Here is a 24,244-nt window from a genome sequence, read left to right as displayed (position 1 = left end):
AATCTGAGGCGGGGAATCTGAGGCGGGGAATCTGAGGCAGGGAATCAGAGGCGGGGAATCAGAGGCGGGGAATCAGAGGCAGGGAATAAGAGGCGGGGATTTAGAGGCAGGGAATCAGAGGCGGGGAATCAGAGGCAGGCAATCAGAGGCAGGGAATCTGAGGCGGGGAATCTGAGGCGGGGAATCTGAGGCGGGGAATCTGAGGCGGGGAATATGAGGCGGGGAATCTGAGGCGGGGAATCAGAGGCATGGAATCAGAGGCGGGTAATCAGAGGGGGCAAATGAGATGTGGGAAACTAGATGCAGAGAAAGTGGCACCGAAATAGAGGCAGGCAAAGAGAGGCAGGGTATCAGAGGCAGGGAATCGGAGGCGGGGAATCAGAGATACGGAAAGAGAGGCGTGGAATCAGAGGCTCGGAATCAGTGGCAGGGAATCAGAGGCAGGGAATCAGAGGCAGGGAATCAGAGGCAGGGAATCAGAGGCAGGGAATCAGAGGCAGGGAATCAGAGGCAGGCAATCAGAGGCAGGGAATCTGAGGCAGGGAATCTGAGTCGGGGAATCTGAGGCGGGGAATCTGAGGCGGGGAATCTGAGGCGGGGAATCTGAGGTGGGGAATCTGAGGCGGGGAATCTGAGGTGGGGAATCTGAGCAGGGGAATCTGAGGCGGGGAATCTGAGGCGGGGAATCTGAGGCGGGGAATCTGAGGCGGGGAATCTGAGGCGGGGAATCTGAGGCGGGGAATCTGAGGTGGGGTATCTGAGGCAGGGAATCTCAGGCAGGGAATCAGAGCTGGGGAATCTGAGGCGGGGAATCAGAGGCGGGGAATCAGAGGCGGGGAAACAGAGGCAGGGAATCAGAGGCGCAGAATCAGATGCAGGGAATCAGAGCCGGGGAATCTGAGGCAGGGAATCAGAGGTGGGGAATCAGAGGCGGGGAATCAGAGGCGGGGAATAAGAGGCGGGGAATCAGAGGCGGGGAATCAGAGGCAGGGAATCTGAGGCAGGGAATCTGAGGCAGGGAATCTGAGGCAGGGAATCAGAGGCGGGGAATCAGAGGCAGGGAATCAGAGGCGGGGAATCAGAGGTGGGGAATCAGGGGGAGGAAAAGAGATGTGGGGAAAGAGAGTCAGAGAAAGAGGCACGGAAATAGAGGCAGGGAAAGAGAGGCGGGGAATGAAAGGTGGGGAATCAGAGGAGGGGAAACAGGCGGGTAAACAGAGGCAGGTAAACATAGGTGGATAAATAGAGGCGGGGAAAGAGGCGGGCAAAACATCGTGGTTGGAACTTGTGTGTTTAAAATGAGGTACACAAAACAGATCAAACAGTGTTGTTGAAATTGAGGGAGGGAAAGACAGGCACGGAAAGTGTGGAGGGGAAAGAGTGGAGGCGAAAGAGAGGCGTCGAGACAGAGGTGGGGAATCAGAGGCGGGGAATCAGAGGCGGGCAATCAGTGGCAGGCAATCAGAGGTGGGGAATCAGAGGCGGGGAATAAGAGGCCTGGAATCAGAGGCGGGGAATCAGAGGCATGGAATCAGAGGCAGGGAATCAGAGGCGGGGAATCAGAGGCGGGGAAACAGAGGTGGGGAATCAGAGGAGGGGATTCAGAGGCGGGGATTCAGAGGCTGGGAATCAGAGGCGGGGAATCAGAGGCGGGGAATCAGAGGCGGGGAATCGGAGGCAGCGATCTGAGGCAGGGAATCTGAGGCAGGGAATCTGAGGCAGGGAATCTGAGGCAGGGAATCTGAGGCGGGGAATCTGAGGCGGTAAATCTGAGTCGGGGTATCTGAGGCAGGGAATCTGAGGCAGTGAATCAGAGGCATGGAATCAGAGGCGGGTTATCAGAGGGGGAAAATGAGATGTGGGAAACTAGATGCAGAGTTAGAGGCACGGAAATAGAGGCAGGCAAAGAGAGGCAGGGTATCAGAGGCAGGGAATCAGAGGCGGGGAATCAGAGACAAGGAAAGAGAGGCGTGGAATCAGAGGTGCGGTATCAGAGGCAGGGAATCAGAGGCAGGGAATCAGAGGCAGGGAATCAGAGGCAGGCAATCAGAGGCAGGGTATCAGAGGCAGGGAATCAGAGGCAGGCAATCAGAGGCAGGGAATCTGAGGCAGGGAATCTGAGGCAGGGAATCTGAGGCAGGGAATCAGAGGCAGGGAATCTGAGGCAGGGAATCTGAGGCATGGAATCTGAGGAGGGGAATCCGAGGCGGGCAATCAGAGGCAGGGAATCAGAGGCAGGGAATCAGAGGCAGGGAATCAGATGAAGGGAATCAGATGAAGGGAATCTGAGGCAGGGAATCTGAGGCAGGGAATCTGAGGCAGGGAATCTGAGGTGGGGAATCTGAGGCGGGGAATCTGAGGCGGGGAATCTGAGGCGGGGAATCTGAGGCAGGGAATTTGAGGCGGGGATTCTGAGGCGGGGAATCTGAGGCGGGGAATCTGAGGCAGGGAATCTGAGGCGGGGATTCTCAGGCATGGAATCTCAGGCAGGGAATCAGAGCCGGGGAATCTGAGGCGGGGAATCAGACGCGGGGAATAAGAGGCGGGGAATCAGAGGCGGGGAATCAGAGGCAGGGAATCTGAGGCAAGGAATCTGAGGCAGGGAATCTGAGGCAGGGAATCAGAGGCGGGGAATCAGAGGCGGGGAATCAGAGGCGGGGAATCAGAGGCATGGAATCAGAGGCGGGTTATCAGAGGGGGCAAATGAGATGTGGGAAACTAGATGCAGAGAAAGAAGCACGGAAATTGAGGCAGGCAAAGAGAGGCAGGGTATCAGAGGCAGGGAATCAGAGGCGGGGAATCAGAGACACGGAAATAGAGGCGTGGAATCAGTGGTGCAGAATCAGAGGCAGGGAATCAGAGGCAGGGAATCAGAGGCAGGGAATCAGAGGCAGGGAATCTGAGGCGGGGAATCTGAGGCGGGGAATCTGAGGCGGGGAATCTGAGGCGGGGAATCTGAGGCGGGGAATCTGAGGCGGGGAATCTGAGGCAGGGAATCTGAGGCGGGGAATCTCAGGCAGGGAATCTCAGGTAGGGAATCAGAGCCAGTAAATATGAGGCAGGGAATCAGAGGCGGGGAATCAGAGGCGGGGAAACAGAGGCAGGGAATCAGAGGCGGGGAATCAGAGGCGGGGAATCAGAGGCAGGGAATAAGAGGCGGGGAATCAGAGGCGGGGAATCAGAGGCAGGGAATCTGAGGCAGGGAATCTGAGGCAGGGAATCTGAGGCAGGGAATCTGAGGCGGGGAATCAGAGGCAGGGAATCAGAGGCAGGGAATCAGAGGCAGGGAATCAGAGGCAGGGAATCTGAGGCGGGGAATCTGAGGCGGGGAATCTGAGGCGGGGAATCTGAGACGGTGGATCTGAGGCGGGGAATCTGAGGCGGGGAATCTGAGGCAGGGAATCAGAGGCGGGGAATCAGAGGCGGGGAATCAGAGGCAGGGAATAAGAGGCGGGGATTTAGAGGCAGGGAATCAGAGGCAGGGAATCAGAGGCAGGCAATCAGAGGCAGGGAATCTGAGGCGTGGAATCTGAGGCGGGGAATCTGAGGCGGGGAATCTGAGGCGGGGAATATGAGGCGGGGAATCTGAGGCGGGGAATCAGAGGCATGGAATCAGAGGCGGGTAATCAGAGGGGGCAAATGAGATGTGGGAAACCAGATGCAGAGAAAGTGGCACCGAAATAGAGGTAGGCAAAGAGAGGCAGGGTATCAGAGGCAGGGAATCGGAGGCGGGGAATCAGAGATACGGAAAGAGAGGCGTGGAATCAGAGGCAGGGAATCAAAGGCAGGGAATCAGAGGCAGGGAATCAGAGGCAGGGAATCAGAGGCAGGGAATCAGAGGCAGGGAATCAGAGGCAGGCAATCAGAGGCAGGGAATCTGAGGCAGGGAATCTGAATCGGGGAATCTGAGGCGGGGAATCTGAGGCGGGGAATCTGAGGCGGGGAATCAGAGGCGGGCAATCAGTGGCAGGCAATCAGAGGTGGGGAATCAGAGGCGGGGAATAAGAGGCCTGGAATCAGAGGCGGGGAATCAGAGGCATGGAATCAGAGGCAGGGAATCAGAGGCGGGGAATCAGAGGCGGGGAAACAGAGGTGGGGAATCAGAGGAGGGGATTCAGAGGCGGGGATTCAGAGGCTGGGAATCAGAGGCGGGGAATCAGAGGCGGGGAATCAGAGGCGGGGAATCGGAGGCAGCGATCTGAGGCAGGGAATCTGAGGCAGGGAATCTGAGGCAGGGAATCTGAGGCAGGGAATCTGAGGCGGGGAATCTGAGGCGGTAAATCTGAGTCGGGGTATCTGAGGCAGGGAATCTGAGGCAGTGAATCAGAGGCATGGAATCAGAGGCGGGTTATCAGAGGGGGAAAATGAGATGTGGGAAACTAGATGCAGAGTTAGAGGCACGGAAATAGAGGCAGGCAAAGAGAGGCAGGGTATCAGAGGCAGGGAATCAGAGGCGGGGAATCAGAGACAAGGAAAGAGAGGCATGGAATCAGAGGTGCGGTATCAGAGGCAGGGAATCAGAGGCAGGGAATCAGAGGCAGGGAATCAGAGGCAGGCAATCAGAGGCAGGGTATCAGAGGCAGGGAATCAGAGGCAGGCAATCAGAGGCAGGGAATCTGAGGCAGGGAATCTGAGGCAGGGAATCTGAGGCGGGAAATCTGAGGCGGGGAATCTGAGGCAGGGTATCTGAGGCAGGGAATCTCAGGCAGGGAATCAGAGCCGGGGAATCTGAGGCGGGGAATCAGAGGCGGGGAATCAGAGGCGGGGAAACAGAGGCAGGGAATCAGAGGCGCGGAATCAGAGGTGGGGAATCAGAGGCGGGGAATAAGAGGTGGGGAATCAAAGGCGGGGAATCAGAGGCAGGGAATCTGAGGCAGTGAATCTGAGGCAGGGAATCTGAGGCAGGGAATCAGAGGCGGGGAATCAGAGGCAGGCAATCAGAGGCGGGGAATCAGAGGCAGGGAATCTGAGGCAGGGAATCTGATGCAGGGAATCAGAGCCGGGGAATCTGAGGCAGGGAATCAGAGGTGGGGTATCAGAGGCGGGGAATCAGAGGCGGGGAATAAGAGGCGGGGAATCAGAGGCGGGGAATCAGAGGCAGGGAATCTGAGGCAGGGAATCTGAGGCAGGGAATCTGAGGCAGGGAATCAGAGGCGGGGAATCAGAGGCAGGGAATCAGAGGCGGGGAATCAGAGGCGGGGAATCAGGGGGAGGAAAAGAGATGTGGGGAAAGAGAGTCAGAGAAAGAGGTGCGGAAATAGAGGCAGGGAAAGAGAGGCGGGGAAAGAAAGGTGGGGAATCAGAGGAGGGGAAACAGGCGGGTAAACAGAGGCAGGTAAACATAGGTGGATAAATAGAGGCGGGGAAAGAGGCGGGCAAAACATAGTGGTTGGAACTTGTGTGTTTAAAATGAGGTACACAAAACAGATCAAACAGAGTTGTTGAAATTGAGGGAGGGAAAGACAGGCACGGAAAGTGTGGAGGGGAAAGAGTGGAGGTGAAAGAGAGGCGTCGAGACAGAGGTGGGGAATCAGAGGCGGGGAATCAGAGGCGGGCAATCAGTGGCAGGCAATCAGAGGTGGGGAATCAGAGGCGGGGAATAAGAGGCCTGGAATCAGAAGCGGGGAATCAGAGGCCTGGAATCAGAGGCAGGGAATCTGAGGCGGGGAATCTGAGGTGGGGAATCTGAGGCGGGGAATCTGAGGCGGGGAATCTGAGGCGGGGAATCAGAGGCATGGAATCAGAGGCGGGTAATCAGAGGGGGCAAATGAGATGTGGGAAACTAGATGCAGAGAAAGTGGCACCGAAATAGAGGCAGGCAAAGAGAGGCAGGGTATCAGAGGCAGGGAATCGGAGGCGGGGAATCAGAGATACGGAAAGAGAGGCGTGGAATCAGAGGCTCGGAATCAGAGGCAGGGAATCAGAGGCAGGGAATCAGAGGCAGGGAATCAGAGGCAGGGAATCAGAGGCAGGGAATCTGAGTCGGGGAATCTGAGGCGGGCAATCTGAGGCGGGGAATCTGAGGCGGGGAATCTGAGGTGGGGAATCTGAGGCAGGGAATCTGAGGTGGGGAATCTGAGGAGGGGAATCTGAGGCGGGGAATCTGAGGCGGGGAATCTGAGGCGGGGAATCAGAGGCAGGGAATCTGAGGCGGGGAATCTGAGGCGGGGAATCTGAGGCGGGGTATCTGAGGTAGGGAATCTCAGGCAGGGAATCAGAGCCGGGGAATCTGAGGCGGGGAATCAGAGGCGGGGAATCAGAGGCGGGGAAACAGAGGCAGGGAATCAGAGGCGCGGAATCAGATGCAGGGAATCAGAGCCGGGGAATCTGAGGCAGGGAATCAGAGGTGGGGAATCAGAGGCGGGGAATCAGAGGCGGGGAATAAGAGGCGGGGAATCAGAGGCGGGGAATCAGAGGCAGGGAATCTGAGGCAGGGAATCTGAGGAAGGGAATCTGAGGCAGGGAATCAGAGGCGGGGAATCAGAGGCAGGGAATCAGAGGCGGGGAATCAGAGGTGGGGAATCAGGGGGGGGGAATCAGAGGCGGGCAATCAATGGCAGGCAATCAGAGGTGGGGAATCAGAGGCGGGGAATAAGAGGCCTGGAATCAGAGGCGGGGAATCAGAGGCATGGAATCAGAGGCAGGGAATCAGAGGCGGGGAATCAGAGGCGGGGAAACAGAGGCGGGGAATCAGAGGAGGGTATTCAGAGGCGGGGATTCAGAGGCTGGGAATCAGAGGCGGGGAATCAGAGGCGGGGAATCAGAGGCGGGGAATCGGAGGCAGGGATCTGAGGCAGGGAATCTGAGGCAGGGAATCTGAGGCAGGGAATCTGAGGCAGGGAATCTGAGGCGGGGAATCTGAGGCGGTAAATCTGAGTCGGGGTATCTGAGGCAGGGAATCTGAGGCAGTGAATCAGAGGCATGGAATCAGAGGCGGGTTATCAGAGGGGGCAAATGAGATGTGGGAAACTAGATGCAGAGTTAGAGGCACGGAAATAGTGGCAGGCAAAGAGAGGCAGGGTATCAGAGGCAGGGAATCAGAGGCGGGGAATCAGAGACAAGGAAAGAGAGGCGTGGAATCAGAGGTGCGGTATCAGAGGCAGGGAATCAGAGGCAGGGAATCAGAGGCAGGGAATCAGAGGCAGGCAATCAGAGGCAGGGTATCAGAGGCAGGGAATCAGAGGCAGGCAATCAGAGGCAGGGAATCTGAGGCAGGGAATCTGAGGCAGGGAATCTGAGGCAGGGAATCAGAGGCAGGGAATCTGAGGAAGGGAATCTGAGGCATGGAATCTGAGGAGGGGTATCAGAGGCGGGGAATCAGAGGCAGGGAATCAGAGGCAGGGAATCAGAGGCAGGGAATCAGATGAAGGGAATCAGATGAAGGGAATCTGAGGCAGGGAATCTGAGGCAGGGAATCTGAGGCAGGGAATCTGAGGTGGGGAATCTGAGGCGGGGAATCTGAGGCGGGGAATCTGAGGCGGGGAATCTGAGGTAGGGAATTTGAGGCGGGGATTCTGAGGCGGGGAATCTGAGGCGGGGAATCTGAGGCAGGGAATCTGAGGCGGGGATTCTCAGGCATGGAATCTCAGGCAGGGAATGAGAGCCGGGGAATCTGAGGCGGGGAATCAGACGCGGGGAATAAGAGGCGGGGAATCAGAGGCGGGGAATCAGAGGCAGGGAATCTGAGGCAAGGAATCTGAGGCAGGGAATCTGAGGCAGGGAATCAGAGGCGGGGAATCAGAGACGGGGAATCAGAGGCGGGGAATCAGAGGCATGGAATCAGAGGCGGGTTATCAGAGGGGGCAAATGAGATGTGGGAAACTAGATGCAGAGAAAGAAGCACGGAAATTGAGGCAGGCAAAGAGAGGCAGGGTATCAGAGGCAGGGAATCAGAGGCGGGGAATCAGAGACACGGAAATAGAGGCGTGGAATCAGAGGTGCAGAATCAGAGGCAGGGAATCAGAGGCAGGGAATCAGAGGCAGGGAATCAGAGGCAGGGAATCTGAGGCGGGGAATCTGAGGCGGGGAATCTGAGGCGGGGAATCTGAGGCGGGGAATCTGAGGCGGGGAATCTGAGGCGGGGAATCTGAGGTGGGGAATCTGAGGCGGGGAATCTCAGGCAGGGAATCTCAGGTAGGGAATCAGAGCCAGTAAATATGAGGCGGGGAATCAGAGGCGGGGAATCAGAGGCGGGGAAACAGAGGCAGGGAATCAGAGGCAGGGAATCAGAGGCGGGGAATCAGAGGCAGGGAATAAGAGGCGGGGAATCAGAGGCGGGGAATCAGAGGCAGGGAATCTGAGGCAGGGAATCTGAGGCAGGGAATCTGAGGCAGGGAATCTGAGGCGGGGAATCAGAGGCAGGGAATCAGAGGCGGGGAATCAGAGGCGGGGAATCAGAAGCGGGGAATAAGAGGCGGGGAATCAGAGGTGGGGAATCAGAGGCAGGGAATCTGAGGCAAGGAATCTGAGGCAGGGAATCTGAGGCAGGGAATCAGAGGCGGGGAATCAGAGGCGGGGAATCAGAGGCGGGGAATCAGAGGCATGCAATCAGAGGCGGGTTATCAGAGGGGGCAAATGAGATGTGGGAAACTAGATGCAGAGAAAGAAGCACGGAAATAGAGGCAGGCAAAGAGAGGCAGGGTATCAGAGGCAGGGAATCAGAGGCGGGGAATCAGAGACACGGAAATAGAGGAGTGGAATCAGAGGTGCGGAATCAGAGGCAGGGAATCAGAGGCAGGGAATCAGAGGCAGGGTATCAGAGGCAGGGAATCTGAGGCGGTGAATCTGAGGCGGGGAATCTGAGGCAGGGAATCTGAGACGGGGAATCTGAGGCGGGGAATCTGAGGCGGGGAATCTGAGGCGGGGAATCTGAGGCGGGGAATCTGAGGCAGGGAATCTGAGGCGGGGAATCTCAGGCAGGGAATCTCAGGTAGGGAATCAGAGCCAGGAAATATGAGGCGGGGAATCAGAGGTGGGGAATCAGAGGCGGGGAAACAGAGGCAGGGAATCAGAGGCAGGGAATCAGATGCGGGGAATCAGAGGCAGGGAATAAGAGTCGGGGAATCAGAGGCGGGGAATCAGAGGCAGGGAATCTGATGCAGGGAATCTGAGGCAGGGAATCTGAGGCAGGGAATCTGAGGCGGGGAATCAGAGTTGGGGAATCAGAGGCGGGGAATCAGAGGCGGGGAATCAGAGGCGGCGAATCAGAGGCGGGGAATCAGAGGCGGCGAATCAGAGGCGGGGAATCAGAGGCGGGGAATCTGAGGCAGTGAATCAGAGGCGGGGAATCAGAGACACGGAAGGAGAGGCGTGGAATCAGAGGCGCGGAATCAGAGGCAGGGAATCAGAGGCAGGGAATCAGAGGCAGGGATTTAGAGGCAGGGAATCAGAGGCAGGGAATCAGAGGCAGGCAATCAGAGGCAGGGAATCTGAGGCGGGGAATCTGAGGCGGGGAATCTGAGGCGGGGAATCTGAGGCGGGGAATCTGAGGCGGGGAATCTGAGGCGGGGAATGTGAGGCAGGGAATCACAGGCAGGGAATCAGCGCCGGGGAATCTGAGGCGGGGACTCAGAGGCTGGGAATCTGAGGCAGAGAATCTGAGGCAGGGAATCTCAGGCAGGGAATCAGAGCCGGGGAATCTGAGGCGGGGATTCAGAGGCAGGGAATCAGAGGCAGGGAAACAGAGGCAGGGAATCATAGGCTGGGAATCAGAGGCGGGGAATCAGAGGCCGGGAACAAGCGGCGGGGAATCAGAGGTGGGGAATCAGAGGCAGGGAATCTGAGGCAGGGAATCTGAGGCAGGGAATCTGAGGCAGGGAATCTGAGGCAGGGAATCTGAGGCGGGGAATCTGAGACGGGGAATCTGAGGCAGGGAATCTGAGGCGGGGATTCTGAGGCATGGAATCTCAGGCAGGGAATCAGAGCCGGGGAATCTGAGGCGAGGAATCAGACGCGGGGAATGAGAGGCGGGGAAACACAGGCAGGGAATCAGAGGCAGGGAATCAGAGGCGGGGAATCAGAGGCGGGGAATAAGAGGTGGGGAATCAGAGGCGGGGAATCAGAGGCAGGGTATCTGAGGCAAGGAATCTGAGGCAGGGAATCTGAGGCAGGGAATCAGAGGCGGGGAATCAGAGGCGGGGAATCAGAGGAGGGGAATCAGAGGCATGGAATCAGAGGCGGGTTATCAGTGGGGGCAAATGAGATGTGGTAAACTAGATGCAGAGAAAGAGGCACCGAAATAGAGGCAGGCAAAGAGAGGCAGGGTATCAGAGGCAGGGAATCAGAGGCGGCAAATGAGAGACACGGAAAGAGAGGCGTGGAATCAGAGGTGCGGAATCAGAGGCAGGGAATGAGAGGCAGGGAATGAGAGGCAGGAATCAGAGGCAGGGAATCAGAGGCAGGGAATCAGAGGCAGGGAATCAGAGGAAGGCAATCAGAGGCAGGGAATCTGAGGCAGGGATTCTGAGGTGGGGAATCTGAGGCGGGGAATCTGAGGCGGGGAATCTGAGATGGGGAATCTGAGGTGGGGAATCTGAGGGTGGGAATCTGAGGCAGGGAATCTGAGGCGGGGAATCTCAGGCAGGGAATCTCAGGCAGGGAATCAGAGCTGGGAAATGTGAGGCGGGGATTCAGAGGCGGGGAATCAGAGGCGGGGAAACAGAGGCAGGGAATCAGAGGCGGGGAATCAGAGGCGGGGAATCAGAGGCGGGGAATAAGAGGCGGGGAATCAGAGGCGGGGAATCAGAGGCAGGGAATCTGAGGCAGGGAATCTGAGGCAGGGAATCTGAGGCAGGGAATCTGAGGCAGGGAATCAGAGGTGGGGAATCAGAGGCAGGGAATCAGAGGCGGGGAATCAGAGGCGGGGAATCAGAGGCATGGAATCAGAGGCGGGTAATCAGAGGGGGCAAATGAGATGTGGGAAACTAGATGCAGAGAAAGTGGCACCGAAATAGAGGCAGGCAAAGAGAGGCAGGGAATCAGAGGCAGGGAATCGGAGGCGGGGAATCAGAGACACGGAAAGAGAGGCATGGAATCAGAGGCTCGGAATCAGAGGCAGGGAATCAGAGGCAGGGAATCAGAGGCAGGGAATCAGAGGCAGGGAATCAGAGGCAGGGAATCAGAGGCAGGGAATCAGAGGCAGGCAATCAGAGGCAGGGAATCTGAGGCAGGGAATCTGAGTCGGGGAATCTGAGGCGGGGAATCTGAGGCGGGGAATCTGAGGCGGGGAATCTGAGGCGGGGAATCTGAGGTGGGGAATCTGAGGCGGGGAATCTGAGGAGGGGAATCTGAGGCGGGGAATCTGAGGCGGGGAATCTGAGGCGGGGAATCTGAGGCGGGGAATCTGAGGCGGGAAATCTGAGGTGGGGAATCTGAGGCGGGGTATCTGAGGCAGGGAATCTCAGGCAGGGAATCAGAGCCGGGGAATCTGAGGCGGGGAATCAGAGGCGGGGTATCAGAGGCGGGGAAACAGAGGCAGGGAATCAGAGGCGCGGAATCAGAGGTGGGGAATCAGAGGCGGGGAATAAGAGGTGGGGAATCAAAGGCGGGGAATCAGAGGCAGGGAATCTGAGGCAGGGAATCTGAGGCAGGGAATCTGAGGCAGGGAATCAGAGGCGGGGAATCAGAGGCAGGCAATCAGAGGCGGGGAATCGGAGGCAGGGAATCTGAGGCAGGGAATCTGATGCAGGGAATCAGAGCCGGGGAATCTGAGTCAGGGAATCAGAGGTGGGGAATCAGAGGCGGGGAATCAGAGGCGGGGAATAAGAGGCGGGGAATCAGAGGCGGGGAATCAGAGGCAGGGAATCTGAGGCAGGGAATCTGAGGCAGGGAATCTGAGGCAGGGAATCAGAGGCGGGGAATCAGAGGCAGGGAATCAGAGGCGGGGAATCAGAGGCGGGGAATCAGGGGGAGGAAAAGAGATGTGGGGAAAGAGAGTCAGAGAAAGAGGCGCGGAAATATAGGCAGGGAAAGAGAGGCGGGGAATGAAAGGTGGGGAATCAGAGGAGGGGAAACAGGCGGGTAAACAGAGGCAGGTAAACATAGGTGGATAAATAGAGGCGGGGAAAGAGGCGGGCAAAACATAGTGGTTGGAACTTGTGTGTTTAAAATGAGGTACACAAAACAGATCAAACAGTGTTGTTGAAATTGAGGGAGGGAAAGACAGGCACGGAAAGTGTGGAGGGGAAAGAGTGGAGGCGAAAGAGAGGCGTCGAGACAGAGGTGGGGAATCAGAGGCGGGGAATCAGAGGCGGGCAATCAGTGGCAGGCAATCAGAGGTGGGGAATCAGAGGCGGGGAATAAGAGGCCTGGAATCAGAAGCGGGGAATCAGAGGCCTGGAATCAGAGGCAGGGAATCAGAGGCGGGGAATCAGAGGCGGGGAAACAGAGGCGGGGTATCAGAGGCGGGGATTCAGAGGCGGGGATTCAGAGGCTGGGAATCAGAGGCGGGGAATCAGAGGAGGGGAATCAGAGGCGGGGAATCGGAGGCAGGGATCTGAGGCAGGGAATCTGAGGCAGGGAATCTGAGGCAGGGAATCTGAGGCAGGGAATCTGAGGCGGGGAATCTGAGGCGGTAAATCTGAGTCGGGGTATCTGAGGCAGGGAATCTGAGGCAGTGAATCAGAGGCGAGGAATCAGAGGCGGGGATTCAGAGGCGGGAATCAGAGGCAGGGAATCAGAGGCGGGAATCAGAGGCGGGGAATCAGAGGCGGGGAATCAGATGCGGGGAATCAGAGGCAGGGAATCTGAGGCAGGGAATCTGAGGCAGGGAATCAGAGGCAGGGAATCTGAGGCAGGGAATCTGAGGCAGGGAATCTGAGGCAGGGAATCAGAGGCGGGGAATCAGAGGCAGGGAATCAGAGGCGGGGAATCAGAGGCGGGGAATCAGAGGCGGGGATTCAGAGGCGGGAATCAGAGGCAGGGAATCAGAGGCGGGAATCAGAGGCGGGGAATCAGAGGCGGGGAATCAGATGCGGGGAATCAGAGGCAGGGAATCTGAGGCAGGGAATCTGAGGCAGGGAATCTGAGGCAGGGAATCTGAGGCAGGGAATCTGAGGCAGGGAATCAGAGGCAGGGAATCTGAGGCAGGGAATCTGAGGCAGGGAATCTGAGGCAGGGAATCAGAGGCGGGGAATCAGAGGCAGGGAATCAGAGGCGGGGAATCAGAGGCGGGGAATCAGGGGGAGGAAAAGAGATGTGGGGAAAGAGAGTCAGAGAAAGAGGCGCGGAAATAGAGGCAGGGAAAGAGAGGCGGGGAATGAAAGGTGGGGAATCAGAGGAGGGGAAACAGGCGGGTAAACAGAGGCAGGTAAACATAGGTGGATAAATAGAGGCGGGGAAAGAGGCGGGCAAAACATAGTGGTTGGACTTGTGTGTTTAAAATGAGGTACACAAAACAGATCAAACAGTGTTGTTGAAATTGAGGGAGGGAAAGACTGGCACGGAAAGTGTGGAGGGGAAAGAGTGGAGGCGAAAGAGAGGCGTCGAGACAGAGGTGGGGAATCAGAGGCGGGGAATCAGAGGCGGGCAATCAGTGGCAGGCAATCAGAGGTGGGGAATCAGAGGCGGGGAATAAGAGGCCTGGAATCAGAAGCGGGGAATCAGAGGCCTGGAATCAGAGGGAGGGAATCAGAGGCGGGGAATCAGAGGCAGGGAAACAGAGGCGGGGTATCAGAGGCGGGGATTCAGAGGCGGGGATTCAGAGGCTGGGAATCAGAGGCGGGGAATCAGAGGCGGGGAATCAGAGGCGGGGAATCGGAGGCAGGGATCTGAGGCAGGGAATCTGAGGCAGGGAATCTGAGGCAGGGAATCTGAGGCAGGGAATCTGAGGCGGGGAATCTGAGGCGGTAAATCTGAGTCGGGGTATCTGAGGCAGGGAATCTGAGGCAGTGAATCAGAGGCATGGAATCAGAGGCGGGTTATCAGAGGGGGCAAATGAGATGTGGGAAACTAGATGCAGAGAAAGAGGCACGGAAATAGAGGCAGGCAAAGAGAGGCAGGGTATCGGAGGCAGGGAATCAGAGGCGGGGAATCAGAGACAAGGAAAGAGAGGCGTGGAATCAGAGGTGCGGTATCAGAGGCAGGGAATCAGAGGCAGGGAATCAGAGGCAGGGAATCAGAGGCAGGCAATCAGAGGCAGGGAATCAGAGGCAGGGAATCAGAGGCAGGCAATCAGAGGCAGGGAATCTGAGGCAGGGAATCTGAGGCAGGGAATCTGATGCAGGGAATCAGAGGCAGGGAATCTGCGGCAGGGAATCTGAGGCAGGGAATCTGAGGAGGGGAATCAGAGGCGGGGAATCAGAGGCAGGGAATCAGAGGCAGGGAATCAGAGGCAGGGAATCAGATGAAGGGAATCAGATGAAGGGAATCTGAGGCAGGGAATCTGAGGCAGGGAATCTGAGGCAGGGAATCTGAGGTGGGGAATCTGAGGCATGGAATCAGAGGCGGGTTATCAGAGGGGGCAAATGAGATGTGGGAAACTAGATGCAGAGAAAGAGGCACGGAAATAGAGGCAGGCAAAGAGAGGCAGGGTATCAGAGGCAGGGAATCAGAGGCGGGGAATCAGAGACATGGAAAGAGAGGCGTGGAATCAGAGGTGCGGTATCAGAGGCAGGGAATCAGAGGCAGGGAATCAGAGGCAGGGAATCAGAGGCAGGCAATCAGAGGCAGGGAATCAGAGGCAGGCAATCAGAGGCAGGGAATCTGAGGCAGGGAATCTGAGGCAGGGAATCTGAGGCAGGGAATCAGAGGCAGGGAATCTGAGGCAGGGAATCTGAGGCAGGGAATCTGAGGAGGGGAATCAGAGGCGGGGAATCAGAGGCAGGGAATCAGAGGCAGGGAATCAGAGGCAGGGAATCAGATGAAGGGAATCAGATGAAGGGAATCTGAGGCAGGGAATCTGAGGCAGGGAATCTGAGGCAGGGAATCTGAGGTGGGGAATCTGAGGCGGGGAATCTGAGGCGGGGAATCTGAGGCGGGGAATGTGAGGCAGGGAATTTGAGGCGGGGAATCTGAGGCGGGGAATCTGAGGCGGGGAATCAGAGGCAGGGAATCTGAGGCCGGTATTCTCAGGCATGGAATCTCAGGCAGGGAATCAGAGCCGGGGAATCTGAGGCGGGGAATCAGACGCGGGGAATAAGAGGCGGGGAATCAGAGGCGGGGAATCAGAGGCAGGGAATCTGAGGCAAGGAATCTGAGGCAGGGAATCTGAGGCAGGGAATCAGAGGCGGGGAATCAGAGGCGGGGAATCAGAGGCGGGGAATCAGAGGCATGGAATCAGAGGCGGGTTATCAGAGGGGGCAAATGAGATGTGGGAAACTAGATGCAGAGAAAGAAGCACGGAAATAGAGGCAGGCAAAGAGAGGCAGGGTATCAGAGGCAGGGAATCAGAGGCGGGGAATCAGAGACACGGAAATAGAGGCATGGAATCAGAGGTGCGGAATCAGAGGCAGGGAATCAGAGGCAGGGAATCAGAGGCAGGGAATCAGAGGCAGGGAATCTGAGGCGGGGAATCTGAGGCGGGGAATCTGAGGCGGGGAATCTGAGACGGGGAATCTGAGGCGGGGAATCAGAGGCGGGGAATCAGAGGCGGGGAAACAGAGGCAGGGAATCAGAGGCGCGGAATCAGATGCAGGGAATCAGAGCCGGGGAATCTGAGGCAGGGAATCAGAGGTGGGGAATCAGAGGCGGGGAATCAGAGGCGGGGAATAAGAGGCGGGGAATCAGAGGCGGGGAATCAGAGGCAGGGAATCTGAGGCAGGGAATCTGAGGCAGGGAATCTGAGGCAGGGAATCAGAGGCGGGGAATCAGAGGCAGGGAATCAGAGGCGGGGAATCAGAGGTGGGGAATCAGGGGGAGGAAAAGAGATGTGGGGAAAGAGAGTCAGAGAAAGAGGCGCGGAAATAGAGGCAGGGAAAGAGAGGCGGGGAATGAAAGGTGGGGAATCAGAGGAGGGGAAACAGGCGGGTAAACAGAGGCAGGTAAACATAGGTGGATAAATAGAGGCGGGGAAAGAGGCGGGCAAAACATCGTGGTTGGAACTTGTGTGTTTAAAATGAGGTACACAAAACAGATCAAACAGTGTTGTTGAAATTGAGGGAGGGAAAGACAGGCACGGAAAGTGTGGAGGGGAAAGAGTGGAGGCGAAAGAGAGGCGTCGAGACAGAGGTGGGGAATCAGAGGCGGGGAATCAGAGGCGGGCAATCAGTGGCAGGCAATCAGAGGTGGGGAATCAGAGGCGGGGAATAAGAGGCCTGGAATCAGAGGCGGGGAATCAGAGGCATGGAATCAGAGGCAGGGAATCAGAGGCGGGGAATCAGAGGCGGGGAAACAGAGGCGGGGAATCAGAGGAGGGGATTCAGAGGCGGGGATTCAGAGGCTGGGAATCAGAGGCGGGGAATCAGAGGCGGGGAATCAGAGGCGGGGAATCGGAGGCAGCGATCTGAGGCAGGGAATCTGAGGCAGGGAATCTGAGGCAGGGAATCTGAGGCAGGGAATCTGAGGCGGGGAATCTGAGGCGGTAAATCTGAGTCGGGGTATCTGAGGCAGGGAATCTGAGGCAGTGAATCAGAGGCATGGAATCAGAGGCGGGTTATCAGAGGGGGCAAATGAGATGTGGGAAACTAGATGCAGAGTTAGAGGCACGGAAATAGAGGCAGGCAAAGAGAGGCGGGGAATCAGAGGCGGGGAAACAGAGGCAGGGAATCAGAGGTGCGGTATCAGAGGCAGGGAATCAGAGGCATGGAATCAGAGGCAGGGAATCAGAGGCAGGCAATCAGAGGCAGGGTATCAGAGGCAGGGAATCAGAGGCAGGCAATCAGAGGCAGGGAATCTGAGGCAGGGAATCTGAGGCAGGGAATCTGAGGCAGGGAATCAGAGGCAGGGAATCTGAGGCAGGGAATCTGAGGCATGGAATCTGAGGAGGGGAATCCGAGGCGGGCAATCAGAGGCAGGGAATCAGAGGCAGGGAATCAGAGGCAGGGAATCAGATGAAGGGAATCAGATGAAGGGAATCTGAGGCAGGGAATCTGAGGCAGGGAATCTGAGGCAGGGAATCTGAGGTGGGGAATCTGAGGCGGGGAATCTGAGGCGGGGAATCTGAGGCGGGGAATCTGAGGCAGGGAATTTGAGGCGGGGAATCTGAGGCGGGGAATCTGAGGCAGGGAATCTGAGGCAGGGAATCTGAGGCGGGGAATCTGAGGCAGGGAATCTGAGGCGGGGATTCTCAGGCATGGAATCTCAGGCAGGGAATCAGAGCCGGGGAATCTGAGGCGGGGAATCAGACGCGGGGAATAAGAGGCGGGGAATCAGAGGCGGGGAATCAGAGGCAGGGAATCTGAGGCAAGGAATCTGAGGCAGGGAATCTGAGGCAGGGAATCAGAGGCGGGGAATCAGAGGCGGGGAATCAGAGGCGGGGAATCAGAGGCATGGAATCAGAGGCGGGTTATCAGAGGGGGCAAATGAGATGTGGGAAACTAGATGCAGAGAAAGAAGCACGGAAATTGAGGCAGGCAAAGAGAGGCAGGGTATCAGAGGCAGGGAATCAGAGGCGGGGAATCAGAGACACGGAAATAGAGGCGTGGAATCAGTGGTGCAGAATCAGAGGCAGGGAATCAGAGGCAGGGAATCAGAGGCAGGGAATCAGAGGCAGGGAATCTGAGGCGGGGATTCTGAGGCGGGGAATCTGAGGCGGGGAATCTGAGGCGGGGAATTTGAGGCGGGGAATCTGAGGCGGGGAATCTGAGGCAGGGAATCTGAGGCGGGGAATCTCAGGCAGGGAATCTCAGGTAGGGAATCAGAGCCAGTAAATATGAGGCAGGGAATCAGAGGCGGGGAATCAGAGGCGGGGAAACAGAGGCAGGGAATCAGAGGCGGGGAATCAGAGGCGGGGAATCAGAGGCAGGGAATAAGAGGCGGGGAATCAGAGGCGGGGAATCAGAGGCAGGGAATCTGAGGCAGGGAATCTGAGGCAGGGAATCTGAGGCAGGGAATCTGAGGCGGGGAATCAGAGGCAGGGAATCAGAGGCAGGGAATCAGAGGCAGGGAATCAGAGGCAGGGAATCTGAGGCGGGGAATCTGAGGCGGGGAATCTGAGGCGGGGAATCTGAGACGGTGAATCTGAGGTGGGGAATCTGAGGCGGGGAATCTGAGGCAGGGAATCAGAGGCGGGGAATCAGAGGCGGGGAATCACAGGCAGGGAATAAGAGGCGGGGATTTAGAGGCAGGGAATCAGAGGCAGGGAATCAGAGGCAGGCAATCAGAGGCAGGGAATCTGAGGCGTGGAATCTGAGGCGGGGAATCTGAGGCGGGGAATCTGAGGCGGGGAATATGATGCGGGGAATCTGAGGCGGGGAATCAGAGGCATGGAATCAGAGGCGGGTAATCAGAGGGGGCAAATGAGATGTGGGAAACCAGATGCAGAGAAAGTGGCACCGAAATAGAAGTAGGCAAAGAGAGGCAGGGTATCAGAGGCAGGGAATCGGAGGCGGGGAATCAGAGATACGGAAAGAGAGGCGTGGAATCAGAGGCAGGGAATCAAAGGCAGGGAATCAGAGGCAGGGAATCAGAGGCAGGGAATCAGAGGCAGGGAATCAGAGGCAGGGAATCAGAGGCAGGCAATCAGAGGCAGGGAATCTGAGGCAGGGAATCTGAGTCGGGGAATCTGAGGCGGGGAATCTGAGGCGGGGAATCTGAGGCGGGGAATCTGAGGTGGGGAATCTGAGGCGGGGAATCTGAGGCGGGGAATCTGAGGCAGGGAATCTGAGGCGGGGAATCTGAGGCGGGGAATCTGAGGTGGGGTATCTGAGACAGGGAATCTCAGGCAGGGAATCAGAGCCGGGGAATCTGAGGAGGGGAATCTGAGGCGGGGAATCTGAGGTGGGGAATCTGAGGCGGGGAATCTGAGGCTTGGAATCTGAGGCGGGGAATCTGAGGCGGGGAATCTGAGGTGGGGTATCTGAGGCAGGGAATCTCAGGCAGGGAATCAGAGCCGGGGAATCTGAGGCGGGGAATCAGAGGCGGGGAATCAGAGGCGGGGAAACAGAGGCAGGGAATCAGAGGCGCGGAATCAGATGCAGGGAATCAGAGCCGGGGAATCTGAGGCGGGGATTCAGAGGTGGGGAATCAGAGGCGGGGAATCAGAGGCGGGGAATAAGAGGCGGGGTATCAGAGGCGGGGAATTAGAGGCAGGGAATCTGAGGCAGGGAATCTGAGGCAGGGAATCTGAGGCAGGGAATCAGAGGCGGGGAATCAGAGGCAGGGAATCAGAGGCGGGGAATTAGATGTGGGGAATCAGGGGGAGGAAAAGAGATGTGGGGAAAGAGAGTCAGAGAAAGAGGCGCGGAAATAGAGGCAGGGAAAGAGAGGCGGGGAATGAAAGGTGGGGAATCAGAGGAGGGGAAACAGGCGGGTAAACAGAGGCAGGTAAACATAGGTGGATAAATAGAGGCGGGGAAAGAGGCGGGCAAAACATAGTGGTTGGAACTTGTGTGTTTAAAATGAGGTACACAAAACAGATCAAACAGTGTTGTTGAAATTGAGGGAGGGAAAGACAGGCACGGAAAGTGTGGAGGGGAAAGAGTGGAGGCGAAAGAGAGGCGTCGAGACAGAGGTGGGGAATCAGAGGCGGGGAATCAGAGGCGGGCCATCAGTGGCAGGCAATCAGAGGTGGGGAATCAGAGGCGGGGAATAAGAGGCCTGGAATCAGAGGCGGGGAATCAGAGGCATGGAATCAGAGGCAGGGAATCAGAGGCGGGGAATCAGAGGCGGGGAAACAGAGGCGGGGAATCAGAGGAGGGGATTCAGAGGCGGGGATTCAGAGGCTGGGAATCAGAGGCGGGGAATCAGAGGCGGGGAATCAGAGGCGGGGAATCGGAGGCAGCGATCTGAGGCAGGGAATCTGAGGCAGGGAATCTGAGGCAGGGAATCTGAGGCAGGGAATCTGAGGCGGGGAATCTGAGGCGGTAAATCTGAGTCGGGGTATCTGAGGCAGGGAATCTGAGGCAGTGAATCAGAGGCATGGAATCAGAGGCGGGTTATCAGAGGGGGCAAATGAGATGTGGGAAACTAGATGCAGAGTTAGAGGCACGGAAATAGAGGCAGGCAAAGAGAGGCAGGGTATCAGAGGCAGGGAATCAGAGGCGGGGAATCAGAGACAAGGAAAGAGAGGCGTGGAATCAGAGGTGCGGTATCAGAGGCAGGGAATCAGAGGCAGAGAATCAGAGGCAGGGAATCAGAGGCAGGCAATCAGAGGCAGGGTATCAGAGGCAGGGAATCAGAGGAAGGCAATCAGAGGCAGGGAATCTGAGGCAGGGAATCTGAGGCAGGGAATCTGAGGCAGGGAATCAGAGGCAGGGAATCTGAGGCAGGGAATCTGAGGCATGGAATCTGTGGAGGGGAATCAGAGGCGGGGAATCAGAGGCAGGGAATCAGAGGCAGGGAATCAGAGGCAGGGAATCAGATGAAGGGAATCAGATGAAGGGAATCTGAGGCAGGGAATCTGAGGCAGGGAATCTGAGGCAGGGAATCTGAGGTGGGGAATCTGAGGCGGGGAATCTGAGGCGGGGAATCTGAGGCGGGGAATCTGAGGCAGGGAATTTGAGGCGGGGATTCTGAGGCGGGGAATCTGAGGCGGGGAATCTGAGGCAGGGAATCTGAGGCGGGGATTCTCAGGCATGGAATCTCAGGCAGGGAATCAGAGCCGGGGAATCTGAGGCGGGGAATCAGACGCGGGGAATAAGAGGCGGGGAATCAGTGGCGGGGAATCAGAGGCAGGGAATCTGAGGCAAGGAATCTGAGGCAGGGAATCTGAGGCAGGGAATCAGAGGCGGGGAATCAGAGGCGGGGAATCAGAGGCGGGGAATCAGAGACACGGAAATAGAGGCGTGGAATCAGAGGTGCAGAATCAGAGGCAGGGAATCAGAGGCAGGGAATCAGAGGCAGGGAATCAGAGGCAGGGAATCTGAGGCGGGGAATCTGAGGCGGGGAATCTGAGGCAGGGAATCTGAGGCGGGGAATCTCAGGCAGGGAATCTCAGGTAGGGAATCAGAGCCAGTAAATATGAGGCAGGGAATCAGAGGCGGGGAATCAGAGGCGGGGAAACAGAGGCAGGGAATCAGAGGCGGGGAATCAGAGGCGGGGAATCAGAAGCGGGGAATAAGAGGCGGGGAATCAGAGGCGGGGAATCAGAGGCAGGGAATCTGAGGCAAGGAATCTGAGGCAGGGAATCAGAGCCCGGGAATCTGAGGCAGGGAATCAGAGGCAGGCAATCAGAGGCAGGGAATCTGAGGCGGGGAATCAGAGGCGGGCAATCAGTGGCAGGCAATCAGAGGTGGGGAATCAGAGGCGGGGAATAAGAGGCCTGGAATCAGAGGCGGGGAATCAGAGGCATGGAATCAGAGGCAGGGAATCAGAGGCGGGGAATCAGAGGCGGGGAAACAGAGGCGGGGAATCAGAGGAGGGGATTCAGAGGCGGGGATTCAGAGGCTGGGAATCAGAGGCGGGGAATCAGAGGCGGGGAATCAGAGGCGGGGAATCGGAGGCAGCGATCTGAGGCAGGGAATCTGAGGCAGGGAATCTGAGGCAGGGAATCTGAGGCAGGGAATCTGAGGCGGGGAATCTGAGGCGGTAAATCTGAGTCGGGGTATCTGAGGCAGGGAATCTGAGGCAGTGAATCAGAGGCATGGAATCAGAGGCGGGTTATCAGAGGGGGCAAATGAGATGTGGGAAACTAGATGCAGAGTTAGAGGCACGGAAATAGAGGCAGGCAAAGAGAGGCGGGGAATCAGAGGCGGGGAAACAGAGGCAGGGAATCAGAGGTGCGGTATCAGAGGCAGGGAATCAGAGGCATGGAATCAGAGGCAGGGAATCAGAGGCAGGCAATCAGAGGCAGGGTATCAGAGGCAGGGAATCAGAGGCAGGCAATCAGAGGCAGGGAATCTGAGGCAGGGAATCTGAGGCAGGGAATCTGAGGCAGGGAATCAGAGGCAGGGAATCTGAGGCAGGGAATCTGAGGCATGGAATCTGAGGAGGGGAATCCGAGGCGGGCAATCAGAGGCAGGGAATCAGAGGCAGGGAATCAGAGGCAGGGAATCAGATGAAGGGAATCAGATGAAGGGAATCTGAGGCAGGGAATCTGAGGCAGGGAATCTGAGGCAGGGAATCTGAGGTGGGGAATCTGAGGCGGGGAATCTGAGGCGGGGAATCTGAGGCGGGGAATCTGAGGCAGGGAATTTGAGGCGGGGAATCTGAGGCGGGGAATCTGAGGCAGGGAATCTGAGGCAGGGAATCTGAGGCGGGGAATCTGAGGCAGGGAATCTGAGGCGGGGATTCTCAGGCATGGAATCTCAGGCAGGGAATCAGAGCCGGGGAATCTGAGGCGGGGAATCAGACGCGGGGAATAAGAGGCGGGGAATCAGAGGCGGGGAATCAGAGGCAGGGAATCTGAGGCAAGGAATCTGAGGCAGGGAATCTGAGGCAGGGAATCAGAGGCGGGGAATCAGAGGCGGGGAATCAGAGGCGGGGAATCAGAGGCATGGAATCAGAGGCGGGTTATCAGAGGGGGCAAATGAGATGTGGGAAACTAGATGCAGAGAAAGAAGCACGGAAATTGAGGCAGGCAAAGAGAGGCAGGGTATCAGAGGCAGGGAATCAGAGGCGGGGAATCAGAGACACGGAAATAGAGGCGTGGAATCAGTGGTGCAGAATCAGAGGCAGGGAATCAGAGGCAGGGAATCAGAGGCAGGGAATCAGAGGCAGGGAATCTGAGGCGGGGATTCTGAGGCGGGGAATCTGAGGCGGGGAATCTGAGGCGGGGAATTTGAGGCGGGGAATCTGAGGCGGGGAATCTGAGGCAGGGAATCTGAGGCGGGGAATCTCAGGCAGGGAATCTCAGGTAGGGAATCAGAGCCAGTAAATATGAGGCAGGGAATCAGAGGCGGGGAATCAGAGGCGGGGAAACAGAGGCAGGGAATCAGAGGCGGGGAATCAGAGGCGGGGAATCAGAGGCAGGGAATAAGAGGCGGGGAATCAGAGGCGGGGAATCAGAGGCAGGGAATCTGAGGCAGGGAATCTGAGGCAGGGAATCTGAGGCAGGGAATCTGAGGCGGGGAATCAGAGGCAGGGAATCAGAGGCAGGGAATCAGAGGCAGGGAATCAGAGGCAGGGAATCTGAGGCGGGGAATCTGAGGCGGGGAATCTGAGGCGGGGAATCTGAGACGGTGAATCTGAGGTGGGGAATCTGAGGCGGGGAATCTGAGGCAGGGAATCAGAGGCGGGGAATCAGAGGCGGGGAATCACAGGCAGGGAATAAGAGGCGGGGATTTAGAGGCAGGGAATCAGAGGCAGGGAATCAGAGGCAGGCAATCAGAGGCAGGGAATCTGAGGCGTGGAATCTGAGGCGGGGAATCTGAGGCGGGGAATCTGAGGCGGGGAATATGATGCGGGGAATCTGAGGCGGGGAATCAGAGGCATGGAATCAGAGGCGGGTAATCAGAGGGGGCAAATGAGATGTGGGAAACCAGATGCAGAGAAAGTGGCACCGAAATAGAAGTAGGCAAAGAGAGGCAGGGTATCAGAGGCAGGGAATCGGAGGCGGGGAATCAGAGATACGGAAAGAGAGGCGTGGAATCAGAGGCAGGGAATCAAAGGCAGGGAATCAGAGGCAGGGAATCAGAGGCAGGGAATCAGAGGCAGGGAATCAGAGGCAGGGAATCAGAGGCAGGCAATCAGAGGCAGGGAATCTGAGGCAGGGAATCTGAGTCGGGGAATCTGAGGCGGGGAATCTGAGGCGGGGAATCTGAGGCGGGGAATCTGAGGTGGGGAATCTGAGGCGGGGAATCTGAGGCGGGGAATCTGAGGCAGGGAATCTGAGGCGGGGAATCTGAGGCGGGGAATCTGAGGTGGGGTATCTGAGACAGGGAATCTCAGGCAGGGAATCAGAGCCGGGGAATCTGAGGAGGGGAATCTGAGGCGGGGAATCTGAGGTGGGGAATCTGAGGCGGGGAATCTGAGGCTTGGAATCTGAGGCGGGGAATCTGAGGCGGGGAATCTGAGGTGGGGTATCTGAGGCAGGGAATCTCAGGCAGGGAATCAGAGCCGGGGAATCTGAGGCGGGGAATCAGAGGCGGGGAATCAGAGGCGGGGAAACAGAGGCAGGGAATCAGAGGCGCGGAATCAGATGCAGGGAATCAGAGCCGGGGAATCTGAGGCGGGGATTCAGAGGTGGGGAATCAGAGGCGGGGAATCAGAG

The sequence above is a fragment of the Narcine bancroftii genome, chromosome 6 (assembly GCF_036971445.1).
Source record: "Narcine bancroftii isolate sNarBan1 chromosome 6, sNarBan1.hap1, whole genome shotgun sequence".
Lineage (NCBI taxonomy): Eukaryota > Metazoa > Chordata > Chondrichthyes > Torpediniformes > Narcinidae > Narcine > Narcine bancroftii.
Note: the sequence above shows the minus strand (reverse complement) of the source record.